General features: G+C 51.1%; 1 long non-coding RNA gene across 1 annotated transcript; it reads right to left on the reverse strand.

Moving 5' to 3' along the window:
• Window positions 1-2,563: 2,563 nt before the first annotated feature.
• On the reverse strand, window positions 2,564-10,198 carry LOC139080894 (uncharacterized). The gene is made up of 3 exons (XR_011535699.1): window positions 9,910-10,198; window positions 3,970-4,041; window positions 2,564-3,214 (listed from the first exon to the last, which is right to left on the reverse strand). It is a non-coding gene; the product is annotated as an uncharacterized lncRNA (long non-coding RNA).
• Between the last annotated feature and the right edge of the window lie 1,392 nt (window positions 10,199-11,590).

An 11,590-nucleotide genomic window follows, 5' to 3' on the forward strand; every position in this document is an offset into this window, starting at 1 on the left:
TCTATTCCAGACCCATCCCGGCTCCTCCAAAGATGTACCCAGAAGCCCACACTCACATGGCTCCTCTCCCACAGCCAGCCAGAGGGTACCAGGCGCCGGAACGTCAGTTTCCCCAGGAAGCCGCAGACTCACAATGCTGCATCTCTGGCCTGAGTCCAGTCGGGAAAGTCTTAGGGCTTTTCTGCAGTGAGAGGCACTGGGTGGCATGGATTCGAGGGCCAGGAGCACAGAAGTTATCAAAGCAATCTCTTCTCTCTCTCTTTTTTGACTCTCTCTCCCTTTCTACTTGGTATCAGAAAAGAAAGATCTGTTGCTCTCCACCACCATTTATTTTTCAGATCTCATTAAGGGCTCCTGATTGGCCCAGCTTGAGTCATATGATCCCCTTGGTTCAGTCACTTTGGACCAGAGGAGAGGGTCTTAGGATTGGCTAGGTCTGGGTCACATGACCATCCCATGGCCCACATGCAGGTAGGGCTTTATGACTGACCTTTTTTTTTTTTCCTAAACCACAGAGGATGGTGGAGGAGGGGTCCTGCAGCTGGAACAGTGTTGCAGGGCAGGCAAAACCAGGAGACATCCACTGCAATCATTGAGCGCTCTTATGAGGGAGAGCCCTATAAAGCCCACTACAGTGCGGGCTGTTGGGATGGGATGTTGTGGAAACATTGCTTATCATACTGGAGTGTTTCTCAAACATCAGCGTGCTTCTGAATCACCTGGAGAGCTTATTTAAACACAGATTACTGGGCCCCGCTCTCAGAGTACAAGCATAAGAATGTGCATTTCTGGGGCCGGCCGGGTGGCACAGTGGTTAAGTGCGCACGTTCCGCTTCTCGGAGGCCCGGGGTTCGCCAGTTCGGATCCCGGGTGCAGGGTTAGCTCAGGGCTAATCTTCCTTACAAAAAAAAAAAAAAAGATTATGCATTTCTAGCAAGTTCCCAGGTGATGATGCTGCTGCTGGTCCAGACAACACTTTGAGAACCACTTTCAAATTGCTTAGTGCCCTCTCTAAAAAGATCCCCCCAAAAAGTCTCCATCTGGTCTCAGTATTATACCATGATGAGTGTTGCTTCGGACCATTTGGTTTCTTTTGATTTGTGTAGACACTGAATCTTATAAATCCTGTCTCCCACTTTGGACTGGCCTCCGGAAAGCTCAGGGCTGACCGTGTGGCCCAGTTCTATCACGTCTGTGGAGCCACAGAGCCTCAAGTTCATCTGCTAACCTTAACCCTAGCTTCATTTTTCAGTTTCCTTTCTGTTTTTCCTTCAGTCTAAAAGAATGATTTGGTTGAAAGTGACAGAAACGAACTTGAACTATGTTAAGCAAAAAAAGGGAGATTTATGATAAGGATACTAGAGTGTCCCATGAAAGAGGAATGTGGTCAGACCAGGAACAGCTGGAGCAAGGGACCACTCGATCGCCCCCCCATCAGTCATCTTGACTTCTCTCTCACTTCCTCCTCAATGCCCCTCTCTCACTGCAGCCCGGCTTTCCCCACGGGGTGGAAACATGGTCACTGGTGGCTCCTGAGCTTTACCTCTTGAAGCCTCCATTGGCTGACCTGATGCTTGCTCCCACTCCAGGTTTAAAACTCCCAGGGAACAGCTCTGCTTGGCCCAATCAGGGCAGATGGCCAACCTCGGGCCAATCGGCTATGGCAGGGGTGGGCTCATCTAGCACCGAATGGCTGCCCTGCAGTAGGTATTGGCTTGAGTTTGGGGGACTATAGCTCTCATAAATGGATGCTAAGAGGGCAATCCCTAATCCATTTTCCTAATCCATTTTATTTCATCTTGGTTATTGTATATGTTAATGTCAGCCACTTGAAATAATTTCTGATCAACTTAAGGGATAGACAGAAGAGCAAGAAGGAACATAACAGTGAATATTAGAGTTCTCCAAAGAAATGAAAGAAAGAGGTTTTATAGAGAGAGAGAGAGAGAGAGAGATTATAAGGAATTGGCTCGTGCAATTATGGAGGCTGGCAAGTCAAATCTGCAAGGTGGACCAGCAGGCTGGAAACCCAGGAAGGGAACAATGTTCCAGTTTGAAGGTCCTCAGGCAGGAATAGCCAACGTTGCAGATGAAGTCCAAGACGTCTGCTAGAGAATTCTCTCTTGCTGAGAAGGCCAATCTTTCTGTTCTATTCAGGCCGTCAACTGTTTGGGTAACGCTCACCCATGTTAGGGAGGACAATCTGCTTTAGCCAAGGTTTACTGATTTAAATGTTAATCTCATCTAGAAACACCCTCACAGTAACACCCAGAATAACGTTTGACTGTATATCTGGACATCCCATTCAAGTAGATGCCTACGATTAACCATCACAGATACCTTTTTTAAATGGTGTAAATTACATTTTATCTCATTTCTGAATCCCCAGCACCTAGCCCAGTGTCTGTCATATGATAAAAACTCAGTAAATGTTGAGTGAATAAATGTACAATTGTATTTTGAATGACCTGGAGGTGAGGGGGGCGGGGCTTCATCATTTAAAGGAACCCCGAGGTTAGGCCCTTCCTAATGGAATGTGAGGAATTACACCCTTAGTCACTCAACTTGTAGATTCTGACTTTAATTTATTGAGTCTCCTTAACTTGCTCAGTAGAGGGGTTTGGTGGTTTTAAGTTTCTTTCCTTCTTAAACGACCGGGGTTGTGATGGAGACACACACTTTGTGACAGAGACACGAATTAGATTAGATTTAGCCCTCTACTCAGCCCCAGAATTTCCGGCTCACTGGGATTCTGTCCAGGTGATCTGAGAAGGAGACTGGCCCCCGTCTCCCACACCTGACCCCAAGAGGTAGGCTGCACCTTCTGTGGCTGGGGCTGCCACGTGGCGGGCAGGCCATCCTATAGCACGTCCCAGCAAAGCCATCAAACTGAAGATGGCAACTTTCCACTCCCGGGTCTGCCCCCGGCGTTTTGCTGGAGTGGGAGGGGTAGGAGCACGTATTTCCAGAAGCGAGTTGCCGAATCATGTTTTTTCCTCTAGCTGAGAGCCTCTTATCGCCCAAGTTCCTGGTTAGCTACATTTGAAGGAAGTTCCAACACCACACAGGGAGAGAAGGTAATTGTGGGGATCTTTTGTCCAAATCCTAAACCGAAATATTCAAAATGTGTAGAGATTCTATGCTGGAGCTCGAAGAGGGCAGCCAGGAACTCAGCAATCCTCTGGTTCACTGCAGTGAGCCTCAGTCTCCTCCTCTGTAAAATGGGGATGATGATAATGCACAATGTTGCTGTGATCATTCAATCATATCGTTCATTCATTTGTCCACATGCGTTTATTGAGCCCCACTTACGGCAAGCATTGCCGCGCAGACATGACCCCTGCCCTCGTGGGCATTTAAGGAAAATGAGCCGGGCATCGCTGGGCTGTGCCTGGCACAGTAGGTCAGGGCAGCGGCCACCACCATGATACAAGAGGTAGCAAGGATCCCCAGGCGATCTGAGGCCTGTGGTCACAGGCTGGGGTTTGGAGGGCCATTTGTCACCACCTTTGTGCCTTTGGCCACTCTACTGGAGACAGTTGTACGGCTGACATGGCATCACTTTGAAGAGAAATGGTGAATTCTTTAGGAGTGAGGAGGTGAAGCATAATGAATGACTCACTCATCTGGATGACTCGATGGCCCCAGGCCCTTGATGGGGGGCAAGAAGCAAAATCACCACCCAACAAGCACAGCAGGCAAACCACATGAAAATCAGCTCAGAAAAAGAAATCAGACTCTGAAAACTTTTAGAAAAAATGTTAAGTTACAGAAGAACATAAAGAACACTTATCATAGATGTGCGTGCAAACGCAGCAACAACAGAGCCAGGCACACAGTCGGTGCTCAATAAGTGTACATTCCTAGGTATTGATTGGAGGGGAAGCAGGGTGGTAATAATGCAGAAAACTTGACTTTTGAGTCCTGGATTTCGATCCAGATTTGCAATTTACTGGTTCTGTAACATACCTTCACTGGCACATCCAATAATTATGGAGTGCTGACTGTGTGCCGGGCATCCTTCTAGCCCGAGGGATGCAGCTGTGGGAAAGAAAATAGACAACAATCCCTGATCGTGGCGTTACATTCTAGTAGGAGAGACAAACAATAAACAAGTGAAAGATAGACTGTCAGATGCTGATGAGCACCGGGGAGGATGGAAAGGGGCTGGGAGAGAGGGTTGCTATTGCAAAAATGACTTGACGTTTTGAGCCTCAATTTTCTCATCTGTGAAGTAGGTAGTAATCGCCACCTCCTTGGATTCCCTGATAGTGACACTAGACAATGTAGACCAAGTGACGCACAGCGCGTGGGCCCTCGAGGACCTCAAAGGATGTGCCCTCCCCCGTCTTCCCTTAACCTGCTGATGCCAACCGAAACCACTGGCCAACGCTGAGAAGCAGCATCTTCCCTATGGCATTTCAGAATAGCCCTGGTCTTTGGGGTCTGTATCTATCGTGAAAGCATCATCTTGCCATCAGAAGATTCCAGGCATTTGTTGTAATCTATGGGGAAGCACCCTCTGTTGTGGAAAATGCAGACTTCGGAACCAGACAGACATGAATTCAGTCCTGGCTCTGCCTCTACCAGTTGTTGGACCGAAGCTTTCATTTCATTGTTGTTAAACTGGAAATTACAGTCCCTATGGTGGCGGGCACTGAGAACATTCCCTGCCACCGTTCCTTCTCTTCTCCTGTGAGCTCCAGAGAAATGAACTGTCATCTCCAGAAGGCCGGCTGGGGACAGCATCAGCACCAGTATCAGCACGTCTGTCTGCTATCAGTCAGGTGCTGCCGGGAGACAGCCTTCACCCTCCGAGAGGCAGATAAACAGTCTTTGATGGAGGGTACACATCCAGAAGTAGTGACAGGTGACAGGAACCACGCGGGCATATTGAGGCACCCGGAAACAAGGAACACCCGGAAGCCGTTAGCGCTCTTAGAGACGAGGGGAGGGACTGGTTTTATATGGGAGCCCAGGGAGAGGTGGAACCTTAAAGGGGGGGTCTCCAGTGGGAGCGGCAATGATGGAGGAACATGACCTGCCTCATAGCAGGGAGGGGAGTGGGGAGAGGGCGAAGGAGAAATGCTCCGACCTCTCTCTTCCTGCCTCAGATCTGCTGTTCCGCATCGGCCAAGCCCAATAGAAAGTCAGCTGGCATGGAGCTCAGAGAGTCAGCCCACAGAGCTGGGGCTCCAGGACACAGAACATGGTGGAAAATAGTTGAGAATGGATCTTGGAGGGCAGACAGAGGACAAACAGCACACCCCTACCCCATGATGTTTGCTCCTGAGATGCTTCGAGGCATCAAGTGTTCCTGTACAACAGGGGCGCTCACGCTGGAGTGTGCCTGCCAGTCCCCTGGGGCTTGTTAAACACACTGCCGGCCCCACCCCCGGAGCGTGGAGCGACCGATTCTGAGGTCTGGGGTTGGGCCTGAGAATTTGCATCTTACCACGTTCCAAGGTGATGCCGATGCTGCCAATCTGAGGACCACACTTTGAGATCCACTGCTTTAAACATGAGATTTCTGGAGAGCAGCTTCCCTTCTTCTGTACTTAGCGTTTCACCGGGTCCACTCTGTCCCAGGACAGCTCCATGGCCGGCAGCACCACGGGCAGCTCAGGACCATCGAGGGCAGCCAGCCGCAGCTCCCCTCCCTGGACGCTGCCAGATGGGTTGCCCTCGCCTTGGCTTCACTCCCCCACTGCTTACTCCCTCCAGGCCCCGTCTCCTGCCTGATCCCTGTTAAGACACTCGGTCCTGCCTGCTTGCCCACGGTTAACACCACATGCGCACAGGCACACCCACGTGCGTGAAAACACACACGCTGATTAACTGCACCTGGATGCCTGCCCGTTTCCTGGGGGAAGATGAGTCAACCACTCCTTGGGGCCCTGCGACATCCTGTGCTCAGGCCAGGAGGTCACAGCTCCTGGTCACGCGACATTGCCTCTCTGCAGGCAGCCCTGCCAGTCTGCAGCTTCCTCTGACATCTTTGTTTTAGACGAAATGAACACAGAATGCTGCTGGTCCCTGCCAGACTGGGTCAACCGTGTCCCCTCCTCAGTGCCCTGAGGAGCTGAGACCCATTCAAGAGCTGCTTGCCTGTCCCCTTCTTGTTTTCGCCCAGCGCCTCATCTGACCATCCCTCTTCTCGGCTCCCTGCTTTGAGGATGTCACTCCAACAGCAGCTCCTCTCTTCCGTCTTCCCTAAGCAGCTGCCAGAGTAATATATGAGATGCCCCAGGGAGTGGCAGCAGCGGAAAAGGCCTCCCGGGAACACATGTTGTTTGCACCCCTTCTTCTGGGGATCCCCACTCCCAATTTATGCAGTTCTAGTCTGGTTCATGGTCCCATCACCCTGTGCCCTTTCCCCAACCCCAGCCACAGGGCAGGAAGACAGCACATCCTGGGCAATCATCACAGCCCATTCCCCTGGATACAGGGCTCAGTCCAGGGCTTGGCCTGAGTGTCAAGCAGAGGCAACCAGACTGATTTCCTGGCATAGGCGTGCAGACACTAGAGCAGCAATGTGCTGGAGCCTCCCTCCCACCAGCTCATGAGAGTCAAAGATGTGCCACTCTTGGGTAGCTTGAAATTGACCACCATGAGAATATTTGTGCCATGGAGAAATTGGCAAATACTACAAATCAGAGCTGTTTTATTTGGAGAGCCAATCGTTAAACATTTACCAGCACACAACTGCATGGAAAAGAGAAGCTCTATTTCCATGAGGTGGCAAAACTGGAAGGCTGTGAAGGCAGCAGCTTCTTGTGTTGCATGGAGACAGCTGTGTGCAGCAGCAGAGAATGAAGGCAATGTGAAGAGAAAGAGAGTCAAGAATAATGGAAGAGAGAGAGAGAGCTGACAATATGATGTGTGCCCCTGGATCCAGCTATGCCTGAACTCCAAACTATCCCAGTTACATAAAACTAAAATTGCCTGTTCTGCATTAGCTAATTTGAATTGAGTTGTTCCTTCAAGCAACCTGAGGAGTCTTGACTGAAATGGGGCTTAGGAGAAATTATCTTCCACTTGGTGATTCCTAAACTTGACACCACAAAAGGGGAAGCTTCTCAGTTCAAAAGGGAGTCAGTCTTCTCATGGTTCCTGGGTGGAAGGAGATGGAATCTGCTCAGCCCCTGCCAAGGAGGGTGCAGGGCATCTAGGGTGTGGCTCTCCAGCGTCACTCCCACTTTCAGTCCAGCTGGGGCAATGCCAGCCCCTACGCCCCAGGGGTGGGGTGGCCACCTTAGAGAATTACCCACCACCACCATCACCATCATGAAGCTGAGGTTGGACTCCTCTGGTTTCCATTATTGTGACTCTCAGGAGGCAACTGTGTCCCACTGGCCCTGTAGGGGGGCAGAATTTGTCACCCCAAAATCTGCCTCTTTGGCACAAGGATTATTTCAGGCTGGTGATTTTTAAGAAACAGCAGACACAAGAGAAGCTCTGAAAACCAAGTAGAACCTAGAAAGATGAAGGTTCTTGGCTGAGATGCCTGTAATAAAAGATTAATGGGGGACAGGGCAGGCCCCGTGGCCGAGTGGTTAAGTTCGCACGCTCTGCTGCAGGCAGCCCAGGGTTTCGTTGGTTCAGATCCTGGGCGTGGACGTGGCACTGCTCATCAAACCACACTGAGGCAGTGTCCCACATGCCACAACTAGAAGGACCCACAACGAAGAATATACAACTATGTACTGGGGGGCTTTGGGGAGAAAAAGGAAAAAAATAAAATCTTTAAAAAAGAAAAAGATTAGGGGCTGGCCCCGTGGCCGAGTGGTTAAGTTCGCGCGCTCCGCTGCAGGCGGCCCAGTGTTTCGTTGGTTCAAATCCTGGGCGCGGACATGGCACTGCTCACCAAACCACGCTGAGGCAGCGTCCCACATACCACAACTAGAAGGACCCACAACGAAGAATATACAACTATGTACCAGGGGGCTTTGGGGAGAAAAAGGAAAAAAATAAAATCTTTAAAAAAATAAAAAATAAAATAAAATAAAATAAAATAAAGAAAAAGATTAATGGGGGAAGGACAGACATATAATAACAAGTAGCCAAGAGAGGGCATTCTAGTGCCTTTGCCCCCAAACAAGATGCGGTTGCTCTGCTCCAGGCCCCTCCCACAGGGGCATCGCTGCACTCCTGGCCCCAGAGGCGCCCGGTTGCAGACTGAATTTGGAGAAACTGACTCTTTCTGAAGTTCCCACTTGTGTTATTTCTGGGCTGATCTCCCCAATCTTTTTCCAGATCATAAACACCGCCATCTTTTTTGTTTTCCACTTGTTTTTGTTTTTTGAGGAAGATTAGCCCTGAGCTAACATCCGCTGCCAATCCTCTTCTTTTTGCTGAGGAAGACTGGCCCTGAGCTAACATCCATGCCCATCTTCCTCTACTTTATATGTGGGACGCCTACCACAGCATGGCTTGCCAAGCGGTGCCATGTCCACACCCAGGATCCGAACCAGTGAACCCCGGGCCGCTGAAGCAGAATGTGCGAACCTAACCGCTGCGCCACCGGGCGGGCCCCAACACCACCATCTTTTGCTGCAGCCTGGTTACTCCTTCCTCGGGCCCCTCCTATCCTGCAATGTGATTGGCCTTGAAACCCTGACACCAGAAGGTTCTGTAGGTGTTCCTTCTAGGAGAGCAAAGGAGGAAGAGGGGAGACTGTGGCTCATTTTGCAGCCTGGCCTGGGGGAAGGAGGGTGCCCTACCATGGAGAGAGGGCAGCGGGCTGAGCCCCAGGAGCCTGGGAGAGGGAGACAACCCGGACAGCCCTCTGGGGACAGAAAGGGACCCTGGAGGGAGAGTGCGGCCAGCAAGGAAGGGCCTGGGGGGTTCAACCCCGAGCCGGAGCCTGCCCAGTCTCTGCATGTCCAGACCCAGCCTGGACACACATACACCCACACACACCACATACATATCACAAACATGCACACGCTGCACGGAAATGCATACCACAGATACACCATACATGAACCCAGACCACACACACCACTCAGCCCGCAGTCAGCACTGCATAGACAGGAGCACACGCAGACACATACACACCCTCACACACGTGCACGTCCACACACATACATAAATGCACACACATAATCACATATGCATACACATATATGCCAAACACACGTGTGAACACACACACACACACGCCTGTCCTACAGCTCTTTGTAAAACTCCAGTTCGTAAAGCAATCTCTGGGATGCTTCCTTGATCAAACTCCTTCCCTCCTCACTGACCCAATGCCATTTCTCCTGTCCCCACTGCCGCCCCCCCCCCCCAGGAGTGGAACCACTTTTGCCACTCCTCCCCCGACCCCCAAGCTTGTTTTCTTTTCCTGGGCAATTTTAACTTTCCATCTGTCGTCTTAGATCATTAATCCCAAGACAGAAGGCCCAAGAAGCATACCCCACATAGCCAAGCCATTAACTAATTGCAAAAGGTGCGCGCAACGCATTATATTAATCCCACTGCAGCAGCCATCGCCCGCGCCTTGCTTCCTGAGTCGCGCTGATAAAAAGGACGAGCCGCCTGCTACTGCCCTAGATGGCATTGCGGTGATGGATGGCCTGTGTCCGGAAAGGGTGTGGGTCAGCCGTGGAGACTCATGTGTCAGGCTGAGGAGGGGGCTGAGAGGCGGGCAGGAGCGAGTGGCCAGCTGCCAGGATAATTGTTTCTGCAGCTGAGAAGGAGCCAAAACTTCCTGTGTCCCCAGATACCGCTGCCCACGCTGGGCCGGCCTAGACCACTGCCCCAGGATGGCAGGGCCTCTGAGAACAAGGTGAGAAGACCTGAAAGGTCCCCAGCCCCCTCCTTCCAGCAACGGTTCTCTCACTATGTCATCAAGTTCAAGGAGACTGGCTTTCAATCGACCACCCACGGCCTGCAGACACAAACCTTCTTTCTGACGGTGGTCCTTGAGGACGGGTGGTCTCCTGGAGCATCGAGCTTCCCCTCGCCTCCACTGGGGGCTTAGAGGCCACGCCAGCACCGTGCAGGGACTGCCTGATGGCCTATTTCCCAGCAGGGATTGTCGGCGAGTCTGTGTGCGTGCGTGCACGCACATCCTGCTCCTCCACCTCCAGGATCGGAATAAATTGCCTGATTGACAAACCTCCTCTGTAGTTCGTGCGCACTGCGCCTGTGGGTCGGCTGCGGCCACAGTTGCAGTCAGCTGACCTAATCCATTTATCTTATTTATACTGTGTTCCATTTTCCATATGGGGAGTTGGGGCCTCCTGGATCTGGTATGCAAATTAGACACAATGATTTGCAAATGAGCGGAGGCCTGACACTTTTTAAAAATTATCATTAAGAACGTTGCCCCCCTGCCACTGGGTAGGAGGAGGCAGGCTGGAAGGGAAAGCGTGTGAGACATAGCCTCCTTCCCTGGGCGCTGGCCAGCACTGCCCTCCTCCTCTCAGCCTTCCGGGAACAAAAGACAGAGGTTCAACAGCCCAGTTTCTTCTTTCACGGGGGCTGAGGAAGCTGGGCCCATGGAGGGTGATTCCGAGGGAGCTGCCTTTAGTGAAAGCAGGCCACTCGAAAGGATAATCATGGATCAAACTGCCCCCAAACAAGCTTTGTACGACCTGCTCCGAGCTTGGGGAGGAAGATTGAGTCCTATGCTATAATCCATGACCATGCAACGCTACAGCACCTTCTTTTCCCCTCGTTCCCCCTTCAAAATCCCCTTCAGGAGGCCAGCCCCGTGGCACAGCAGTTAAGTTTGCACACTCCACTTTGGCAGTCTGGGGTTCGCCAGTTTGGATCCTGGGCACAGACCTACACACTGCTCATCAAGCCATGCTGAGGTGGCATCCCACATATAAAGTGGAGGAAGATGGGCACGGATGTTAGCTCAGGGCCAGGCTTCCTCAGCAAAAAGAGGAGGATTGGCAGCGGATGTTAGCTCAGGGCTAATCTTCCTCAAAAAAGCAAAAAAAACCCTCCAGGCAGATGTGTTTGTTCAAAAGTACAGCCAGCTGGACCTAGCTTAGTCTTTATCAGTGGCCGATAGCTCAGAAGCCAGCACACAGATGAGGCCAAGCAAGAGCATGGAGTCAGAATCTTCCTCAGGGACTGCAAGAGGTGCGTTGACTGTGAGGCACCGGGTGTGGTCTCACAAGGCATCCTGGAGAGAGTGACCGCTGGTAGGCCGAATGGAGGCCAGCAGGGGGACCCAGGTTTGAGAAACGGGAAAGCTCCGCCATCGAAAGGTCCTTGGTACAATGACCGTGGCCCTCTGGTTTCCCCCGCTTCAGCTTCTGGCAGCCTGCTGTGTTGCTTTCTAGTGTGATATTCTAGAAAGGAACCTTATTTTTGTTCAAAGTTCTGCAGATTAATTTGAAGCCAACGTCTTACTTTTTTTAATACACTAGAGGAAAAAAACACGTAATCCCAGCTTTTCCAAAGGCCAAGCAACAGACTTCAATAACAAAGTTATAGTGCACTTGGCAATCAGAGAAAGCTGCCGGTTTTTTCCAAGTGTCCTTGTTTATTGTTCTGTTTCTAAGAATATGCAGAAGGGACAGCACCAGGGTAGTAGGAACTCTTCCACCAGGAATTTCAAACATGG

This window comes from Equus przewalskii, chromosome X, assembly GCF_037783145.1.
Source record: "Equus przewalskii isolate Varuska chromosome X, EquPr2, whole genome shotgun sequence".
Lineage (NCBI taxonomy): Eukaryota > Metazoa > Chordata > Mammalia > Perissodactyla > Equidae > Equus > Equus przewalskii.